The sequence below is a fragment of the Ixodes scapularis genome, unplaced genomic scaffold (genome assembly GCF_016920785.2).
Source record: "Ixodes scapularis isolate PalLabHiFi unplaced genomic scaffold, ASM1692078v2 PGA_scaffold0__279_contigs__length_252992795, whole genome shotgun sequence".
NCBI lineage: Eukaryota > Metazoa > Arthropoda > Arachnida > Ixodida > Ixodidae > Ixodes > Ixodes scapularis.
Window position 1 is genome coordinate 146265790 of NW_024609835.1, and position 19538 is coordinate 146285327.

The 19538-nt window shown below is 44.7% G+C and overlaps 1 long non-coding RNA gene across 1 annotated transcript; it reads right to left on the bottom strand.

The window, feature by feature from the left end:
• Positions 1–4266: 4266 nt before the first annotated feature.
• Positions 4267–10755, bottom strand: LOC115314737. Its single transcript, XR_005714736.3, has 3 exons — positions 10386–10755; positions 8117–8310; positions 4267–4322 (listed from the first exon to the last, which is right to left on the bottom strand). It is a non-coding gene; the product is annotated as an uncharacterized LOC115314737 (long non-coding RNA).
• Positions 10756–19538: the final 8783 nt, after the last annotated feature.

Genomic DNA, 19538 nt, shown 5'->3' on the forward strand with positions numbered 1-19538 from the left:
TGAGAAACTTTCGTTGCTGACTCGTCGTTGTCTCTCGTCTTGCTTGCTAAAGCGCTTACATGCGGTCCGGCTTTTATCTACGGAAACAATGTCTAAAAGCGCGCACATGCACCGAGAAGCACGACTGCGATAGCCTCACTGCCAAAAATTTGGGGGTTTTGCGTGCCAAACCAACGACGGGCATCTGGAGATAGCCTCACTGCGTCAGTTGATATTTTCATATGTCGCAATGGTGTTGACTGCCCTTTATTAGCAACAAAAACAAAAGAATGTGATGAACTTACATGTTCTCCGAAGCCTAGGCCATGATCTTGTATCGTGATCCATTCACTGTCCGATTCCATTCTATAAATAAGAAAATACATCTATATTGAAACTTAGGTATCAAATGAATAAATGAAAGCCTGAAATATCAAAAAGACCTAAAGAAAACACTCGACTGCAACGCGGAACGTAAAAGAACACGAAAACAAAGCTCTGGTGGTGACCGGTGCAGCACACAATGCGAAGCAACGGCGACAAAATGAAGGTCAGCTATGGCAGCCCGTTAAGCGCACCGACTGGTGGCAGCTCGAGTAACTGACTCCCTAAAAGCATCTATACAGATAAAAACTGACACCTGCTGGCAGAACACTGTAAGGTCAAAATGCACTTCCTCAGAAACCAGTGCCACTAGTTCCACAGAGAGTGAAATTCTGTCAGACAATGACACTAAGGGTGCACCTCAGACAAGAGTTGTTACCCTGGTATTTCATCCAGAAGGTCACCTAGCAATTCACTGTGTCCATTGTGAGTGCAAGTCCAACTTAGAAAAAGACTAGTGCCATGGGCTGCTACAAGACAAAAGCAAAGAGGAAAATTCACAATGCCTTCTTGATGAAATCCTAGAATAACAACTCATGTGAGCCCACCCTCATTACTAATACATGACAAAGAATTCCACGGTCTGCAGAGCCAATGACGCTCGTTTCTGGGGGAGTGCGTTCAGACAACGCATCAGCCCACTTCACATGGCGCAATTTCGCTTGCAAATTTACACCTGTGACTGCAGGCACTGCAGCTTCCCCCATGCCTATATTTCGCTGCATGAGTGACGTCACAACAGCAAACTCCCAAGTAAAGTCACACCATGCGAATCAGGTTTACAGTGTTCACACAGCATGTGTTACTCCCTATCAGTAGATATATTTTTTTTACCAAAGTAAACTATTCAGTTAAAAGTTAAGACGTGTCCTGCCCAGATCTTCCTTCATTTCGTCTGTGTTTTTTGGCATATTATCCAGTCCTGAGGCATATCAGTGTCAGGTGTTTCTCTTTGTCGCTCTAGTAGGACTCGGGCAGGGTGGGGAAACAGTCATGTCTCAATAATATGGATACTCTGCTATATAAAAACCGTTTTCGGGGACCAACCGGGTAAATACCTGCATTTTGTCCTGTTATTATGCACAGCTCACATTATGGACGCTTTTGGGTAGGAACGGAGGTGTCCATTTGCATGAGACAGCACTGTCATATTCCCTAGTGTTGAAATTAATGACTGCACGCTCTGAAGCCACGTAGCAGGTTTCTCCACTGAACACTAATGCGTAGCGGTGGCATGGCAGATGTTTGTGGCTGCAGAACACACCGCAGGCAAATGATATCCAATGTGGACAATCATGGATATTTGACATTAGAATCAACCAACAAATAGGCCTACATGTTGCTGTCACAGAATTGAAAGATTTTTTTCTTCGTGTGATTCCGTTTTGAGTAAGATGCACAAGTGCCGAAAACACGAGCTCGGAAGAGAAGAAAAAGAAAAAAAGAAGGAAGGCGGAAGCTGCATAGAGCTAGGCTTCAGTGGTTGGAACAACAAGCAAGGCTTCAGTGGTGTGGGAGGTCGAACCCCGAACAAGGCTTTGTCAAGATGGTTGGTGGGCCCTGAGCAAACTTCGACGATGTGCATGTGCTTGTGAGCGAGCGCTGTTCGGCACTATAAGCACCCAAGCCACCACAAGTTCTCGACTCCGACTGGTGCCGCAAGGGACTGGGACCACCACCGACATCTTGGGGACCATGATTCGACTTTCCTCATACGAAATGTATAGCGTCTTTGATTTGGCTTCTGTTCCCTCCTTGTTACGCTTTCGAAGCTTTTGTGATTTTCTTGCCCCTGTTACGAAGAGCAGAAGGCTTGCAAGATATGTTCTTTTCCTTTATTATTTTCATTTTTTTACGACCGTTTGTACGTCCTGTGCACCTTTTCTTTAATTTTGAATTTCATTACTCATAAATAGTGTTTCGAAATGCCAGGTACAAGTCACTCTCAATTCCTACCGCCTCTAAGGAAGTCCATCACCTAGGTGTGGCCCTAGTACCTGGACAGCGGTCCAATTCAGATTACAAGTTGGTTTGTTTATGGCATCTTTTCCAACCGAACCTGTGACAAACTGGCATCCACTACAGGACTTGAACCTGTCACAAGTTAGTCACAGGTTCGGTTGGAAAAGATCCCATAAAAACAAACTTGTAATTTGAATTGGACCGCTGTCCAGGTGCTAAGGCCACACCTAGGCGATGGACTTCCTGAGAGGCGGTAGGAATTGAGAGTGAGTCGAGCCTGGCGTTGCGGAACACTATTTAATAGTAAAGAAATTCAAAAGTAAAGAAAAGGTGCACAGGACGCACACACAGTCGTAAAAAAAAAGGAATAAATAAAGGAATAGAACATATCTTGCAAGCGTTCCACTCTTCATAACCGCAGAAGGAAAAACACAAAAGCTTTGAAAGCATAACAAAAGGAACAGAAGCCAAATCAAAGATGCCATACATTTGGAGGAGGAGGAGAGTCCAATCATGGTCCCAAGATGTCGGTGGTGGCTTGGGTGCTTACAGCACCACACAGTGCTCACTCACAAGCACAGGCACATTGTCTAAGACTTGCTCGGGGCCCACCAACAGTCTTGACGAAGCCTTGCTCAAGGTTTGACCACCCAAACCCACGAAGCCTTGCTTGCCGTTCCACCGGCCATAGCGCCGATGCCTTGCTTCGCGTTCCACCACAACCACACCGTGCGCGGGTTCCATCTTCTTTCTTCTTGATCCCTTCCTCCGAGCTTGTGCTTTTGGCACTCGCACATTTTGCTCAAAAAGGAAACCAGTAAAAAGAGTACAATAACCACTGAATTCTGTGAGAGTTGTTATGACTGTGAATGTCTAGAGGGCAAAGTTGACATTTGCAACAAAACTTGAAATAATAAGGCATGTGGAGAAGGAGACAAAAAGTTTTGTGTCACTGGAGCCCACAAGATCTTTGTAAACTACTCAAGAAACGGTGTGACATAAAAGCGCGACAAAACACATTCTGACGCACGGCATGTTAAGACATCGAGAAACCACTACAGAGGTGGTTTAGAGATGTCGGGGCAAGCAACATTCCTATATTGGGACCAATCTTCTTAAGGCATGTGAAAAACTCCTTTTACTCTTGAAGTGAAGAATCTTCTAAAAGAATGTGAAAGATTCCTTTTACCTTGATGTGAAGAACTTCATTGCAAGTGGATAGCTACATTAACTTAAGGGCCACCATGGCATAGGAGAAAAGACTATCTAAGGGATGGATAGATAGATGCAAACGGCTGTACCTTTTGTAACGAGCAGTAGTGCCAGTGTATGTGATGGGACTATTGTGGTGGCAGTGCCAGCGTCGAAAGAGAAAGTCAATGGCTCAACAATCAATTGAAGCCAAGTATGAAACCAGAAATAGTTAAATGCCTTGCCAAGGAAATTGGCCTGCAGTGGCAAAAGCATCCCTGGCAAGCGATTCACAGTTCGCATGGAAACTAACAGAACAAGGCCCAGATATCAGAGCTTTTAAAAACCAACACGGATGGCACCACAAAAATGTATTCTTAGAGATGGGAAAGTTTAGAATGCCAAATATTATGAGCTGTTGCAGTAAAACCATCATATACGTATGAAACATGAAATCATGGATGACTCGGGATCTCTTTGGCTGGGTCTTTGGTGGCTCGTGGACTGGGAAGCCGAGTTTGTGGATAAGCGTCCCAGCGTGTGCTTACTTGGTGACATGTGCCGCTTAACACTATCCAGTTCCATTCTAGCAGCCAAACACGACATCCAAGCTACATCCGTTAGACCAAGGCATAATTCAAATGTAGTCTAGATTGTGTTTACCATTTATAAATGTCCAGGCACGTCTGCAATTTAGCCCATCCAGAGGCTTTCGGAGACGGTCACAAGAGCCAGCAGCTTGCTTGGGCAGCTCACTGTCAGCCACTCTGTCCTTCCATGCACCGTGCCACCTCCATGAGCTCCCACTGAAAAACAAAAAAAAAAGCAGAATCGGAAATTATACCTGCAATAAGAACATCTCAGCAGCAGAGGCTACGTTATGGTGCCTGGAATGCGCCTCCAACTGGTTCGTTTAGTGTTCTATATAACCCATGTACCAAAAGTGGTCTCTAAGCGACAAAATTAAATGACACCACAGGAGCTGGCATGTCATGCTGTTGGATGTTGCAATCCTGGCAGTTAGTCGTACAACTTCTGGCAAAAAATATATGAGCTAACACAGCTGTCATTGTCCTCGCAACATTCAAAATCCTGGCTGACAAAGCTTCTATGGACTGTCAAGCTGAGGGATACCCTCTCTGCCCCCCTCCCTTTTCCAGCAGAAACTACCTCAACTGTCATGATGTTCACAGCCCGGAAAAGATCCCCTAGAAGTTTATTCAGGAGCAACTAGGGTAGCTATAGAGACAAACTCTCGCACTATGAAGCCATTCCACAAATCTGCCATAAGCAGCAGCAGTTCGTTGAAAGTATAGAAGTTTGCCTTGTAAATACATTTCGAGATGAAGTTGCATCTCTGGATTCTACCAAGACTCTAGTTTCCAGCAAAGATTTACGTTGGCAGGCCGGCCGAGTTGCTGAGTAGGAGGAAGGTGCATGTGTCACACCACACGTGTCTTTTGCTTACATTCAGAGAAAGGAAGGCTGAAATTCCCTGATCGATACTGATTAGGCTGGAAATCTTGAGACTTTTCCAATTGCCGAATTTCTCAACAATACCAATTTTCAGCTCATAGAAACCCTGCACAGGTTTGAGTCAGGTACTAACGGGCATTAACAACTGCGTGAATTACTGTACACATATGCGGTAACTATACTAAAGCCCAACTTATTCTAGTAACGCACAACGCCATAAAACTACCAAAAAACACCGAGCATGCACCCGCGGCAGAGTAAGCGCTCAACCCCTACTTTTGAAACATATCAACTCATCTAAGGACATATTAATGCCTATTCCTCTATTTTAAGCAAGTTAAAAAAATATATGAAAGAGACATCAGGCACCCTGTCGCCATGGGCGTTTATCTCCACGACTGGCAGGCAGAATGGGGACAGAACAAGTAGAACAGCAAAGCAGGAGAGGAATAGGAGGGGTGCAGTCGAAAAGAGCTAGAAAGTGATATACTTGGGGACAATGTTCCGTGGCAATGAAGCTAAAGCTAGAGAGCCAAAGGACACCATTTCACTGCATAGCTGAATATAGTTCAACCATAATAATTTGCTGGGTGGAACGTAACCAATTAAAATATATGTAAAATTGTTCCGTTTAGCTTTGACTTTAGAATGTTAGCATAACATTGGCCAGGATGTGCCAAACCTAGAGCATTTCCTTTTTAGCCATTTTGTGTTTTCTTGGTTTAAATTCACCCTAGGTTTTCTAGCTCCCTGCAAAATTAAGATGGCATCTTTATCATGCGCATCTTTGGGCATCATCAGTGCGGTTTATTGCAGGCACACTCTGTGAGCTCGCCCCTTTGTTTGACATGTAAGATTTTTATGAAGTTTGGCAACCAAGAAATCTTAAAACAAACCAAGCAAGTGGTGTGCAACATGTATGACAAATGGGACAGTGGGAACCGGGACTCCTAGTTGTTTCCGTATGCCGGTTGGCTAGCAAGCTCACTGGTGTGTCTGAGCAGGGGTGGGGACGGAACTCAGGACCCCTGGGTTCTGCAGCGCAATCCTCGCTACACATATTCTGAGCTGTGGTGTGCCAGCGACCCCCTAGGGCCAGCCATAACTGAATGCGATCCAAATGGAATGCGACTTCGCGTCGTGGAGTGTGCGTGCTTCTATTTCTGTATATTCCTCCCGCGCAATAGTTTTTCAGCACCAGAAGAGTTTACAGATAACTGACCTCAAAACGCGGCAGCACTCATGAAATTCGTTCATGTGGCAATTCGGGTCAGGTGGTTCATGATCATTGACAAGCGCCAAAAAATAGACAGGGTCAAGAAGTTGCCACTGGCGCACTCGCAACTAACATCATTGAAAAAAAAAAAATCTGTTACATTGCTGTGAGAAATGTCAATCATGATTACAACCAATGTAGACCTCTATCAAGAAATTCATATTCTTTTGCTGATAAGGTTATGGATGTGTCACTTGTACAACTCGTGCCTATGGCTATAATCTCAAACACCTCGTGTAGCTTTTTCTAGACATTTTATCTGGGTATCTGGCCAAAAATTTGGTGTCATTAAATGACGGGAAACAAGGGCAGCAGCTGATGTGTGTTGTCGCTGCAGCAGCGGCCCTTGGAAAAGACAAATGCAAAACTAAACAGTGCAAAAAATTCACAGAATGCACAACCAAAGTTGTGTACGGAATCACAATATCATATGGTTCTGTGTACACGGGTCAGACAGGCCTATGTATTAATGATTGCGCCCGCGAACGCGAGGTGGCCACACAAGCGATCTCCATCACGACCAGACGCTGCTTTTGCTCCCAGTCGTTTAAAGACACTAAATTTTTGGCCAGATACCCAGATAAAGAATCTAGAGAGCTACACCAGGCGTTTAAGATTAAAACCAAAGGCACCAGGTGTACAAGTGACACATCCATAACCTTATCAGCAAAAGAATGAATTTTTTGATAGAGGGTTGACCAGTTGTAGTCATGACTGACGTTTTTCATAGCTATAATAATAATAATAATAATAATGTTTTATTTGAATCATGCCCCAGAACGACCACTAGGCCATAGTGTGGTGGCACATAAAATGGTAGTAGATGACTTAACACAATGTCTTCCACTTGTAAAAAAGAACAGACTAACATGCAATCACGAATTAAAGATAAAAATTTAGCTCCCTTCTAAACACTGATATATCTGAAAAGATATCAACATGAGAGGACAGTTCATTACCACAAATCTGCATCCTTACCACTTACTATATAAGAAATTTTGTTTTCAATAAATGTTAGTTGCCGGTACGCCAGTGTTCACGTCAAATTTTTGTCTAGGTATTTTTCCGGCGCTTATCTATCATGAAGTTCGCAGCTTTTCCTGATCCGACACTGCCTATCTTCGTCAGCTGAGAGACAAATTAAATTCTAGGAGATTGACCACGGTGAAATCTACCTTGCAAGTCTGTCCGAATGCTTCAGTCAAAGTGTTGGCTTACGCTTAAAAACGGGTGAAGCCTTCAGAAATAGATCTGAATATGCCTGCATGCTCGGCGATCGCGGTTCAGCTCCCTCAACCGCAATCCTCGTACAAAAACATGCAATGAAGCAACTGCGTGGTTGACACGCCAACACCCTAACTGAAACTGAGACAAAAAAAAAAACAAAAAATGATAACTATTTGGTGCACTAACACAGAGCCTTTGGCACTGCCTGCCTCCCCCCCTCCCTAGTTTTCTCTTCATTGCCAAAGAAAGTTGTGCCCAAAAAAAGATGGGTTGCTTTTTTGTTCTAACTCGGAAGAATAAATTTAAGGCTTTATAACAAGAACAAGCAAGTGCGTAAGCAACCATTCTTTAGGATGTTAATTTGTAATAAAAAAAACAGAAAAAAAAAACAGACTGTTTGTTTTTACGTGTTTGCACAGTCAACCAGCTTTGCAAATGGCAGCTGTTTGTAATTCCGTGGTCAGACCAAGGGACCACCCGACCATGTACACCTGTGCTTTATTACCTACCCTATCCCCCAGCTCTCCGTGGTCATCCCCAATTTAGAGTGGGCAATTGCTTGGTATATTACAGTTTGGAATGGTGTTATTTGTTTAGGAAAACAAAAGGTCAGATAAATACCAGCAGGGCCCTGCGGAAGCGGTGCATGGGCCCCGTTTCACTTTTCACAAACCATCCTGTCTTGAAAGGCAGCAGAGAAACAGGTTGGGCTGATTCGCCTGCAGGCCTTTGCTGAGTTGATGGCTACTATCCAGACTGGCAGCTGATCGGCAGCTTCCAGCCACCTGCAGTTTTTTCTTGATGATACAGACTTCCTGCAATACCATGAATAAGAATCAGACTGATATTCTGGAACAAACAAAAAAACCAAAACTGGCTTCACAGATCAACAAAAGAAAAAGTGCCAACATTACGCTTCTCTTGTTGTCGACAGTGCAAAGACCATGATGACAGCACCATTACACTCAACCAAACAAGGAAAATGAGCTTCTTCATAACGTAATTGTATTAAGAACCAGGCACGCAGCCGGAAAGGGGGGGGGGGGGGGGGTAGGAGCCTACCTCACCTTTTCTTTATTACCTACCCTATCCCCCCGCCCCCCCCCCCCCAAAATCGTCCATTTTGCTGGGCCCTCCCCCCCCCCCCCCCCCAAAAAAAAAAACAAATTTCTGGTGAAGTGCCTGTTAAGAACAATGTGCATGTAGAGCTTAGATACCTACTGGTACCTTAAGAAATCCCAGGAAGCTAAAAACAAATTAAACACCACTTAAAAATAGCACAGCTCGCTTGGTAGGCACATGCACAGCAATCAACAAGCCTCTTGACATGTTCTGCAGTGCAGGGATACAGATTAAAAATAAACACCGGGGATGTGATCGATATCCTCTGGGGCAGTGCAATGCGCAAGTTTATCCTGAAGCTACTGTTTGCGCATGCACCTAAGAGGCGTTAGAGCTGGTTCACACTGTTGCAACTGACTACGACCGAGTTGAACAAAACAGGGTTTTAAGCCGCTTACGACTGCCATTATTACTGCTGGACGGCGTGGTCATAAGCCGTCACAAGAGGCTTAAAGACTGGTTTTGTCGGAGTCAGTCCTAGTCGGTTGCTGCAGTGTAGACCAGCTATTAGACTAAAATTGTATCCAGCTTTGGGTCTTTCCACAAATGTTTTAAGAGACTCCCTTCAACTTTACCAGGGCCTCAGGTATTTAAACGTTGTAGTAAGTAGGGAGCCATCACATTCAAAGCTGGATCTCCTTGCTTTGTATGTGTCTCCCCAGTACCACTAAACGTTCTATACCAGATCAGAGCATTTTAATCAAATCATTCAACCTCTTTCCTCAGCCATGTAAACTACTTGTGCACCCACGAGTTCTACAAGTCACGAATGTAGCCGGGGTAAATTAAAACGTCGCTAAGGCAAGCAATAATAATCATTATTAGCGACAGTAGTACCCTGGGTGGCTCGCAAGGCTAGACATATATGCAGGGGCCCGTACGCACGATCGTCTGCTAGCCAATCAACCAGAGCAAGATGATCAAAATAACAAACAGGCAGCAAGGGAGAAAACAACAAGAACGATGAGACTAAGAGGGCTCGGTCAACACTTTTAATACCCGTGCGACACAGGCAACTCGAATGCCATATACAACGAATGACAATTGTGTGATCGGCGAATCAGCTCGCTATCTGTCGCGCGTGGAATGCGTCACGCCCGGAGTGTCGCGCGCCGATTGGCCGTCCGCTCAAATGTCATTCGTTGTAAATGGCATTCGAGTTGCCCGTGTGTCCCAAGTATAAGAAACTCAAGGCCCGAGCACCTCAAACCCAACGCCACGCACCGCACGCCGGCGCGAGGCACACGCCGTACACGAGCACAACGACGACACCCAGTTAGGAGCGTGTCCTATCAATACGCCAAACGCCAGCGCCAGTCGAACCGCGCCATCCCGCTGGACGCGGCATGAAAACCCAGAGCGCGCGGGCCGGGAGTTTCAAAACATTGGGCACAACTCAACGCTGCCGCTAGCATGAAAAAGGACGAGACGACACGCAATCAAGCGTTTAACAACACAGAACAGTTCACTGATAGCAACGCGTACTTTAGAAACAATCTAATCAGCGTCTCTGCAGTGCTCCGGTGTCGCAGAGCATTCACGGGATTCTCAAGATAGCGGCACGGCGGCACGGCGGCACCGCGGCGGCGCCGCCGCCACCGCCGGTCAGTGCTAAGACGATTTCACTTTTTTCGACTCAAATCGTAGAAAAAAGTGAAAAATCATCCGAATTACGGTGGCAACGTGAGCTACGTTGTTCCGAAGATGATCTAGCATATCTGGATATTCTTCTAGCATGCATTTTGAATATGAAATCGGCAAAACTTACCTAAACTCGGATCGACCGACGCACTCCGAGAAAGGCCTTTGTGTCCTCTCCGGAACGAACAAGGATCCAGAAGTTGCTTGCGGCTTTGAATTGGCACGAAGCCAAGCCAGCCAAGGCAGCCAAGGATTGAAATACGACTTAATAGTTTCGGTTTCGACCCCACTCTATCTCAGTCCATATTTCTGGGGCCGGTGTCACTACGGTTGACATGACTGCAGTTATCGTACTCTATACGAACTTTGAAGTCAATCGAATGCGAGCAGACATAATTTCCCAGCTTCTTCTCCTGTTATACGTTGCTTGATAACCTTTGTTTGCTGATTGGAATCTGCATCAACTCATGTCCATCTGGTCCTTCAAACAAACGGTGTTCAATATCCTAATTCGACTTGATTTCTTATTTGTGAATACATGTAATTGCTTAATCATTCACTGGATATCTGTTTTAAGTTTTCATTTTTTTGCTAAGAAAATGTACGTATTTTTTAAGTTTTTTTAGTTTTTTTGGTTTGGTTTGAATTACAGGCCGTGTTTTGTGGCTCAGTAAAACAGGTTGATTTGAGAAATTCAAGATCATGAACAGCCGACAATACACCAGTGATGTAAATACAGGGGAGGCGGGAGAAGCGCACCCCCCCCCCCCCTTCCCCTCCACCTTAGAAAATATTCCTGGCTGCGTCGCTAAATGAGCATAAGAGGCACTGCGTTTTTTCCCTTATCAACATACACACAAATCGAAGGAGTGAGAAGCTGCTTCATCTGAAAACTTTCAGTTTTGAGATGAAGCAGCTCCTCCCATCTCTTTCCACTTTTGCAGAGCGAACGCTCGGGAGGAGCCGACCCCCTCCCCAGCGTTTACTTTCAACCTGCCAACGAGTATGGCTGTATTTTTTTTTTTTCGTGGACCTTCTAGATCGCTACAGCTTCAGTGCATACAGCGGTGTAATCCACTCGCTAACTTGCTGTGCGTGTCTAAACAGAAGACTTGTTTCCCTCCGGAGCGGGATCGGCGGCCGAGTGGGCTAGAGCACACCAGCTCGGAGCACGCGGAGCGAAAGCTCGCGCAACAGAACCCAGGGATCCTGGGTTCAATCCGCACCCCTGCCCGTTTCGATCTGGATGAACATCCTACAGGCGCGCTTTCGTGTATCATTACTGCGTGATGCACGTTAAAGACCCTGCGCTATCAGTTGTACTGCATTGGCTAAAATTTTCATCTACAGCTGGGAGACTCGTCGGCCGTTGAGGCAGACCAAATTCTAGGCTGTATAAACATACACACTCCCCAATTTTTCTCTGGAGCCATAGCTACAGGTTCAGCGCACGTGATCAGCGCATTCAGAAAACTAACTACAAGAGCACGCCCACGAGGCTTTGCGTTGCCTCTAATTTGCACGTGCTCACCCCAGCTTTGACGAAATTGGAGCCCTGCAGAAGTGGGCTAAAGCGCACACCCAGCTCGACGCGCGTGGAGTGAAAGCTCGCGCTGCAGAACCCAGGGATCCTGGGTTCGAGCCCCACCCCTGCCCGTTTCGATCTGGATGAGCATCCTACCGACCTGCGCTCGTGTATCACTACTGCGTGGTGCACGTTAAGGACCCCAGGCTAGTGGTTGTACTGCACCGGCTAAATTGCTCATCTACCGCGAGTGACTCGTCGCAACTTTAAATGGCTGACCAACTGCACGCTGTAAAAATATCCCCATAACCCAATTTGCAATTTTTGCCCTGCAGACGTTACGCTAACCTTGATGACGTAGAACAAATTAGTTCTGAACACGTCGACGCGTGCACCGCCGAAACGTGCCCCACATGTCCTACACTTCGTTTCACGCTCAGTGCGAGCGAAAGCAATGTGAGGTCGATGTTGACACGTCACGAGCTCACCTTCGCTCGTATTTATGGTGAAAGAGAGAATGAAGAGTCATAGAACAACGAAATGATACAAAACATAGATGTAATCTATGTTTTGTATGTAGATAGTGTAATAGATGGCAGGGTAGATCTATGTCATCTATGTTTTGACTGCCTACGCTAAGCCTATTTCGTATTTACAAATTCTGATAAGCATGAGTCCACGTGGGAACCTATCCAAACGCGGATTAAAATCCGGCTAGCTTAATTTTGAGATTAAAATAAAAATGTAAATAAATATTTACATTCCCGGTGCACTTTACTTTGTTTCGATTCCTTACATCAGTGAATGCGATTTTCCGCTGAATAAACTTCTTTTTTATGTACTTGATCACTAGCGCCACTTGCACATACAACGCTTTTGCTTTACACCACGCGTGGCCAAGGCTTTCGTAACTTGTGGTGCGGTCAGTGCAGACCGCATTCCACGTGTGTTGGCGGTGTAAGGTGAGTCAGATGGGTCGTTCCCGCTTTAAATAAATACTAAAAATCAGTTTCTCATACTGCGGCACTAAGCGTTGACATTGGTGCAGCGAGAGCAGTCTTGCCTCTTCTTGAACTTAGAAATACCAGCCAACATCTAAGCCTTTCTCGTGTCGGAAGTTTTGCGTGTCGCGTTTCATTTGAAAAACTCAAGGCTTAGCACATGTCGGTTTTAAAAAGCATTTCTTGCTTGAAGCTTGTGAGGCAAGTTCGCTTTCGCGAAGAAAACGCACCACCAGGATGCAATTACGTAGCATGTGAAACTGATATTTGTTGTTTATTTAAATGTGGGACGATCAATTTGACTGAAGCACCCGGTCATTCTTTTCAGTCTGGAAAGAACTCGGGGTCTTAGCGAACGGAAAATTGAACACGCGCGCTCAACGCCTCTGCAATGTACGCAGATTTAGTTGAGCAGCATGTTTTTCACATATATTTTCTTGAAGCGCCGACTGATTTGCGATTAGTTAATTTGTTCTGGAATAAACACCGGCCTCTGGAATTTGATGAAATGTGTTCTATTGTTTTTTTTTCTAATTTACACATCCAGTGCAACAGTTTGTTTTCGGCGTTTTTGTGAAATCAGACATGGGGGGTGCTGTTTTGCGGACCCTCCTTGCGGTTGCGATGTACTGTCGGCACGGGTGTGTCAATAAAGCCCGACGATCGCGTCACGCCGGCAAGCGCAATATTCTTGAAAAGGAGGAAACTGTTGCTGGCCAAAGGTCTAAGCGCAGATTCTCGTGTACGAAGCTGTATGTCACTGGCTTTGTGATAATAGCGTGAGAGTCAAATTTAAGCGCAACGTAAGAACGGATTTTAAGTTGATGTAAGTAAAAGTGGCCGTATCGAGTACTTCAGGGTCCGATGTCAAGCAAGTTCCAGACAAAAAATAATGAACGACGGTAATTGCCCGTCGTTCCTTCGCGCGCTGATCTTGCAAAAATAAACGACACCCGAAACCAGTGGCGTCACGAGGGTCAGCGGCACTCGCGGCGGTAGCCCGCCGCGACACCCCCCCTCACCCCCCCCCCCCCCCCGCTCCGCTCGTGCGTGGCCGCGTGACCCGCCGCTCCCCCCCTCCTCCCTCCGCTCTCGCGTGGCCCGCCGCGAACTCCCCCCCCCCCCCTCCGCTCTCGCGTGGCCCGCCGCGCCCCCCCCCCCTCCCCCCGCTTCCCGTCGCGACCCCCCCCCCCCCTGAGCGCAGCACCCGGGCGCGGTCCCCCCCCCCCCCCCCCTTGTGACGCCACTGCCCGAAACCACTCCCCGGCAGTTCCGTGGAATCCTGGAGCCAGTGAATACAATGAATCGCCACGAAATCCTTAAATCTTGGCAGCCGCCTGTCTAACCTGGTCGGCTCGGACCAGGACAATACAAGGAACGCCGAGGAAATCACTTCCCTGGCAGTTACGTAGAGTCCCGGGGCCAATGACCACGCTGAAGCGCCACTAAGACTTCAATGTTGGTGGCCGCCTGTTTACCCCGGTCGGCTCGGACCAACAAAATACAAGGAACGCCAAGGGAATCACTTCCCTGGCAGTTCCGTAAAATCCTGGGGCCAATGAACACACTGAAGCGCCAATGTTGGCGGCCGCCTGTCTACACTGGTCTGCTCGGACCAAGAAAAGACGAGGAACGCCAAGGAAATCCCTTCCCTGGCAGTTCCGTGGCATACCGGTGCCCGGGAAATACGGTGAGACGCCAGGCTGGCAGTTCACCGAATTCCCTGGGCGGTCCCGGTCCAGTCTACTACGGCCAAGGCCCCATCCTGGCCCCAGCTAGCCCAAGCAAGTGTGCTGCTTGGGCAGTTTGGAGAGGGTCAACCACCTATGTTTGTTCTTGTCAGCTTGCAGGTGGCCGAGAATCTTGTTGATGTGACCCACAATGAGGTTCACAATACTGGAAACACGGACGAGTTCTTTCCAAACGCTCATTCAAGTTCGAACAGACGGTTGGGATAGGCCTGTCGACAAAGAACCAGGCAAAGCGTTTCGCCAGATTGGCAACACCCTACACCGATCTGACGGGTGCTGGGATTTGGAAGCCCACTTGCAGAGCAGCCAGGTTCTTCTGGAAGCGGGACTGGATTTCTCTTCTACGTTGGCAATGTCCAGCAGACCGCGTTCGGAAAGGATGCTTCGGCGCTTCATGGCATGAGTGATACAAACCATAGATTCGATGTCTCACCAGCTTAATCTTGTTAGTAGAAGTCTCCTTCCTTGAGAACAGCGGGGATTCATCGTGCAGGTGCCTTGCTAGCCTTGTGCAACACTATACTCGTACTTCGCAAAAGGGTGTACTCGCAATGCGCAAATTTCGTCCTTTTCTTTCATTTTTCTACTTCAAATACGTAAATTCGTTTTATTTTTAATTCGAGTGGAGCAGAAGCTACAAGAGCGAGTGCCGGCCTTTCAACGTACTTGACCAGCACGCGCGCTCGTACAGGGCAAGTACCGTTTAGAGCAACATGCTCGTGCTTATACTTTCGGCTTCACCGATATTGGCTTCACTCGCACACAAGGTGGAGCGATTAAGTTTATATTTTAAAGCTTAATATTTTTCGGGTGTGTGCCTACTTTTTTGTGTTTATTATTCTCGCCTTCGTTTTTGCAACCTCTACAAACACGCTCTCTTTAACTCTCTTGGTTTTAACTTTTAGTTTTGATTCGTCTTCCTAGTTCTGTAAACGTCTACTCGTGGGGCTAGGCGAGCGAATTTTTCGAATGCTCTCGAAACGCTCTTACGCTTTTGAACCTCCGCTTTTCATTCCTGCGAAGCAGGCCGCGCATGCGCAGTTTGGCATCCTCAGAGTGGAGCGGAAAATGAAAACGGTCTACTATAACTCTCTACTGTCTAGGGTAGATGAATTTAACTATTTAAGAGTAACAATAACCAGTGATTTAAGTAGGAATGGACATGTTAGTAATATAATAAAAAAATAGTCACAGCTAAGCTCTGGTCACCAAGACGATCATTAAAAATGTCAACCACTGAAACTAAATTGCTAGCCTACAAAATGCTACTACGACCTAGATTGGAGTATGCTAGCGAAGTGTGGGATCCTCAGACGAAAGGTTTTATATTGAAATTAGAAAAAAAGATCAAAGAATGGCACTAAATTTTCAATTTTTTTTTCGAAGTACAGAAGGCTGGATTAGCCAGCAGAGCTGTATTTTAAGGCAAGTATCTCCCTTTTAGAAGAGAGGAGAAAAATTATGCGTTTAAAAATGCTTTTTATGATTTTAGATGGTACACTGCAGATTGATAAACAGAGATTCATCGAACCCCATCTATCTAGAATCGCACATAATAAACATACTAGGACAATCGAATAGTTCAGATTCAGCAAAAAATGTTTCAAGGATTCGTATTTCCCTCGGACGATAAGGGAGTGGAACAAATTTCCTGAAAGCGATGTTAAATCGGAAACGGTTTTGGATTGTGTGAAGTGTCTCCCATGTAACCAATAGACCTAATGTCATCATTTTTGTTGTACTTTTGTGCTTTTTGATATGAGTATTAGGTGTCGTGTAGTCCTTCATTTTTTGTCATTGTGTCCTGCATGTCGATTACATTCTCTATTGTTTTTTGTACTCACAGCTATCAGAGTCCCCACTGGGGGACTGGTAGTATTATTAAATAAATAACTAAATAATAAATAAATAACAAAATTAGCGTAAATTTAACTTTTTTTTCAGTGACGCCGAAGAGATGAAACAGTTTCTATTTTCTCTTTATTCTGCTTTATATTTGATGCATAGCTTAAAGATGTCGAACATGAAGATTTTCACACCATCTAGATTGCAAAAAGGAGTTCCTGCGTGAAAGTAATGGTTGACATTGAAAATGATTCTTAGAGCCGTTATTTTTGCAAAAGATGCATTTTCAGGAGGGTTGATCTTGTGGTCGTCTCCCGAATCAAATTGCCATAGTTTAGATGAGAACAAAATAATGACTGGTACAAATGTAGTTTAACACTAAATGTAAAAATATAAGAATCTCGATACATTAAACCGACCGCAGGAATTTTCTTTGATGTGATTTCCCCAAGAAATATGTTCGGAAAAATACACTCCTTCTGTTTTGAACAATCTAAGAGCCTCAAGTGCTGAAGAGTACATTATTATATCGGTTAGAATTTTAACTAGTTTGTGTTATGTATAAAAGAAATATATTTTGTCTTAGTTGTGTTGATGTTAGCACGTTTGCGTTTTCCTATGATACTAACTCTGCTAGTATGTTATTTGCACCAACGCCTGTTTAAATACAGTCCGAGGAAATACAAACACACTGGTGCTGTCAGCGTAGATACAAGACCGTGCCTGCTTCTTTATATTTGCTAAATGTTTTATATTTACTAAATTGGTATTTACTGTATGTATATATATATACATACTGCGGGGGTGCCTCAAAGAAGTATTTTAGGACCGTTCCTTTATAATATATATATATTAAACATGAAGGGTACAAAAATACTTTGAGGCACCCCCCCTCCCCCCCAGTTAGATACGTTACATCTGACAACTAACCGTTAATGTGGACGTACTGCTGCCAGTCGCTCATATGGATCCTTACGTGTGTTGAAGTCCGTCCTTTGATGCCATATGTATAGATTTTTTTTTAAAGAGTGTACTTTCTGGGTGTAGGCTTCAAGGTTTTTTGAAAGCACAAAAAGAAAAAAAATTCGGTTTATAGATTCCGGAATTGTATGTATTGCACTCTTTTATATATAATTATTTCTTTATCACCTGCACCATCGTGGAAAAATTGAATTTTTTTAACAAAGGTTCAAGATATGAACTAAGGGAAAACTTATTACTTCAATGACATGCTTAACTTGCCTACTTTGGATTTCCTCGTTATCCCAGCTGCTCTTATTGTTTGCGTAAGATATACGAATAGTATTTTGGCCTGCATAACCGGACTCAGGCAGATCGTGCTCCCATTTTGTTTGCAATAAATCTACAGATATTAGCGTCGCAATAATTTCCACCGAAGTTGATAAAAAAATTGCTGCATGCATTTGCAAGACAGTGGCCAGATAACTCCATTCCGTTCACATACGGTTGTTGGTTCATTCTTTTTTCCTCCCAGTCAACATGTTTTTATTGTCAGACTTGCTTCTTGTACAGCGAAGGACATTTAACACGTACTATTATCTTCAATGTTACAACTGGAATCCTATCTTGAAAGAAACATGCGTTGACACAGCGACTGAGGCATTTACAAAAATTGTATCGAGTCCTATGGATGCATTTATACCCAAGCGCGCTTCACGGTCATACAAATACCCTCCGTGGGTTTTATGAGAGCGGAAATGCAGTTTACGCAGAAAATTGCACTATCACAAAGCAAAAAGAAACAAAACGGGATTAGAAAAATGGTACTTGAAGTACAGCGAGTGTCGCTCGTTTGCAAAGCGGCTGTTTAAAAGAGAAGAGAAAGTTCACGTTTCTCAAAATGAGTCTGTAGCAGTGTTCCCCTCGTACGGGGTAGTTCCGGCCATACATCGAACCCAAATGTAGTGGCAGACATGTTTGCTCAGCATTTTATGTCGTGCTTCTCTTCTGAAGCTAACAGGAATTCTGCTGCGAAATGCCCAAATACCTCTAATTTTTTTCCGTTTGTTCCAATAGATGAGCTCGAGATAAAGACATGCATAAGGGACATGAATTTGAAGTTATCTGCTGGCGCAGACGGAATACCCACCTTTATTTTAAAGAAATGTGCTCATCTTTTAACTCCGGTGTTGCTTTATAACTTTAACCTGCCGCTACAATCGGGCAGATCAACGTCTATATGGAAGCACTCAGTGATAGTTTCAATATTTTAATCAGACGATAACATAATTGTCAGCAACTATCGCCCTGTCTCTTTATTCTATAGTTTCTCTAAAGTTTTTGAGATGACGTTACGTAATCGTCTTTACAAATACTTCCGTAAAAATTTGTCCTGAGCAACACGGATTCTTGAAGGGAAAGTCGGCAGAAACATATTAGTGCACATTCTTAGATTATGCTGTGACATTTGTTTATGGCCATCAACAAGTAGAGGTCATGTACTTTGACATGTCGAAGGCGTTCGACAGGGTCAATCATGATCAGCTCCTGCGTAAACTCGTTGACTACGGCCTAATTTCAACGTATTGTAATTGGTTTAGGAGCTACCTTAACGATTGCACAAATTGTTTTCGTGTATAGGGAATATGTCAAAAACCTTTATTTCGTCGTCAGGGGTGTCTCAGGGGAGCGACTTGGGTCCACGTTTGTTTTTAATGTTTGGAAATGGAATTGTATTTTCGGTAAAAAATTCTAAGGTGCTTTTATTCGCCGACGGTATAAAGTTGTTTCGTCATGTTAGTTCGCATTCTGAATGCACACTTCTTCAAAGCGATGTGGACAACATAGCTAAGTGGTGCTTTGATAATGATCTCCTGCTGAATGAACATAAAACACAGGCTATAGGTCTCTGTAGAAATGCGAAAGCCCCTTGCGTTGAGTTATATATTAGATGGCGTCGTCATCAAACAAGTGGGTGTTGCTCGTGATCTTGGAGGTTTTATAGATAAGGCGTGGAATTTAAATCATCACGTGTCTGTCACATGCAACGCCTCACTTAAAACATTGGGAGAAATTTCACGTTTCACAAGACAAATTTCTTCCTATGCATGTACCGTTTGTTTATTCTGTTGTCTAATTCGCTCAAAACTCGAGTTTGCATCTATAGTGTGGAATTGTACAAATGATACACCATCTTA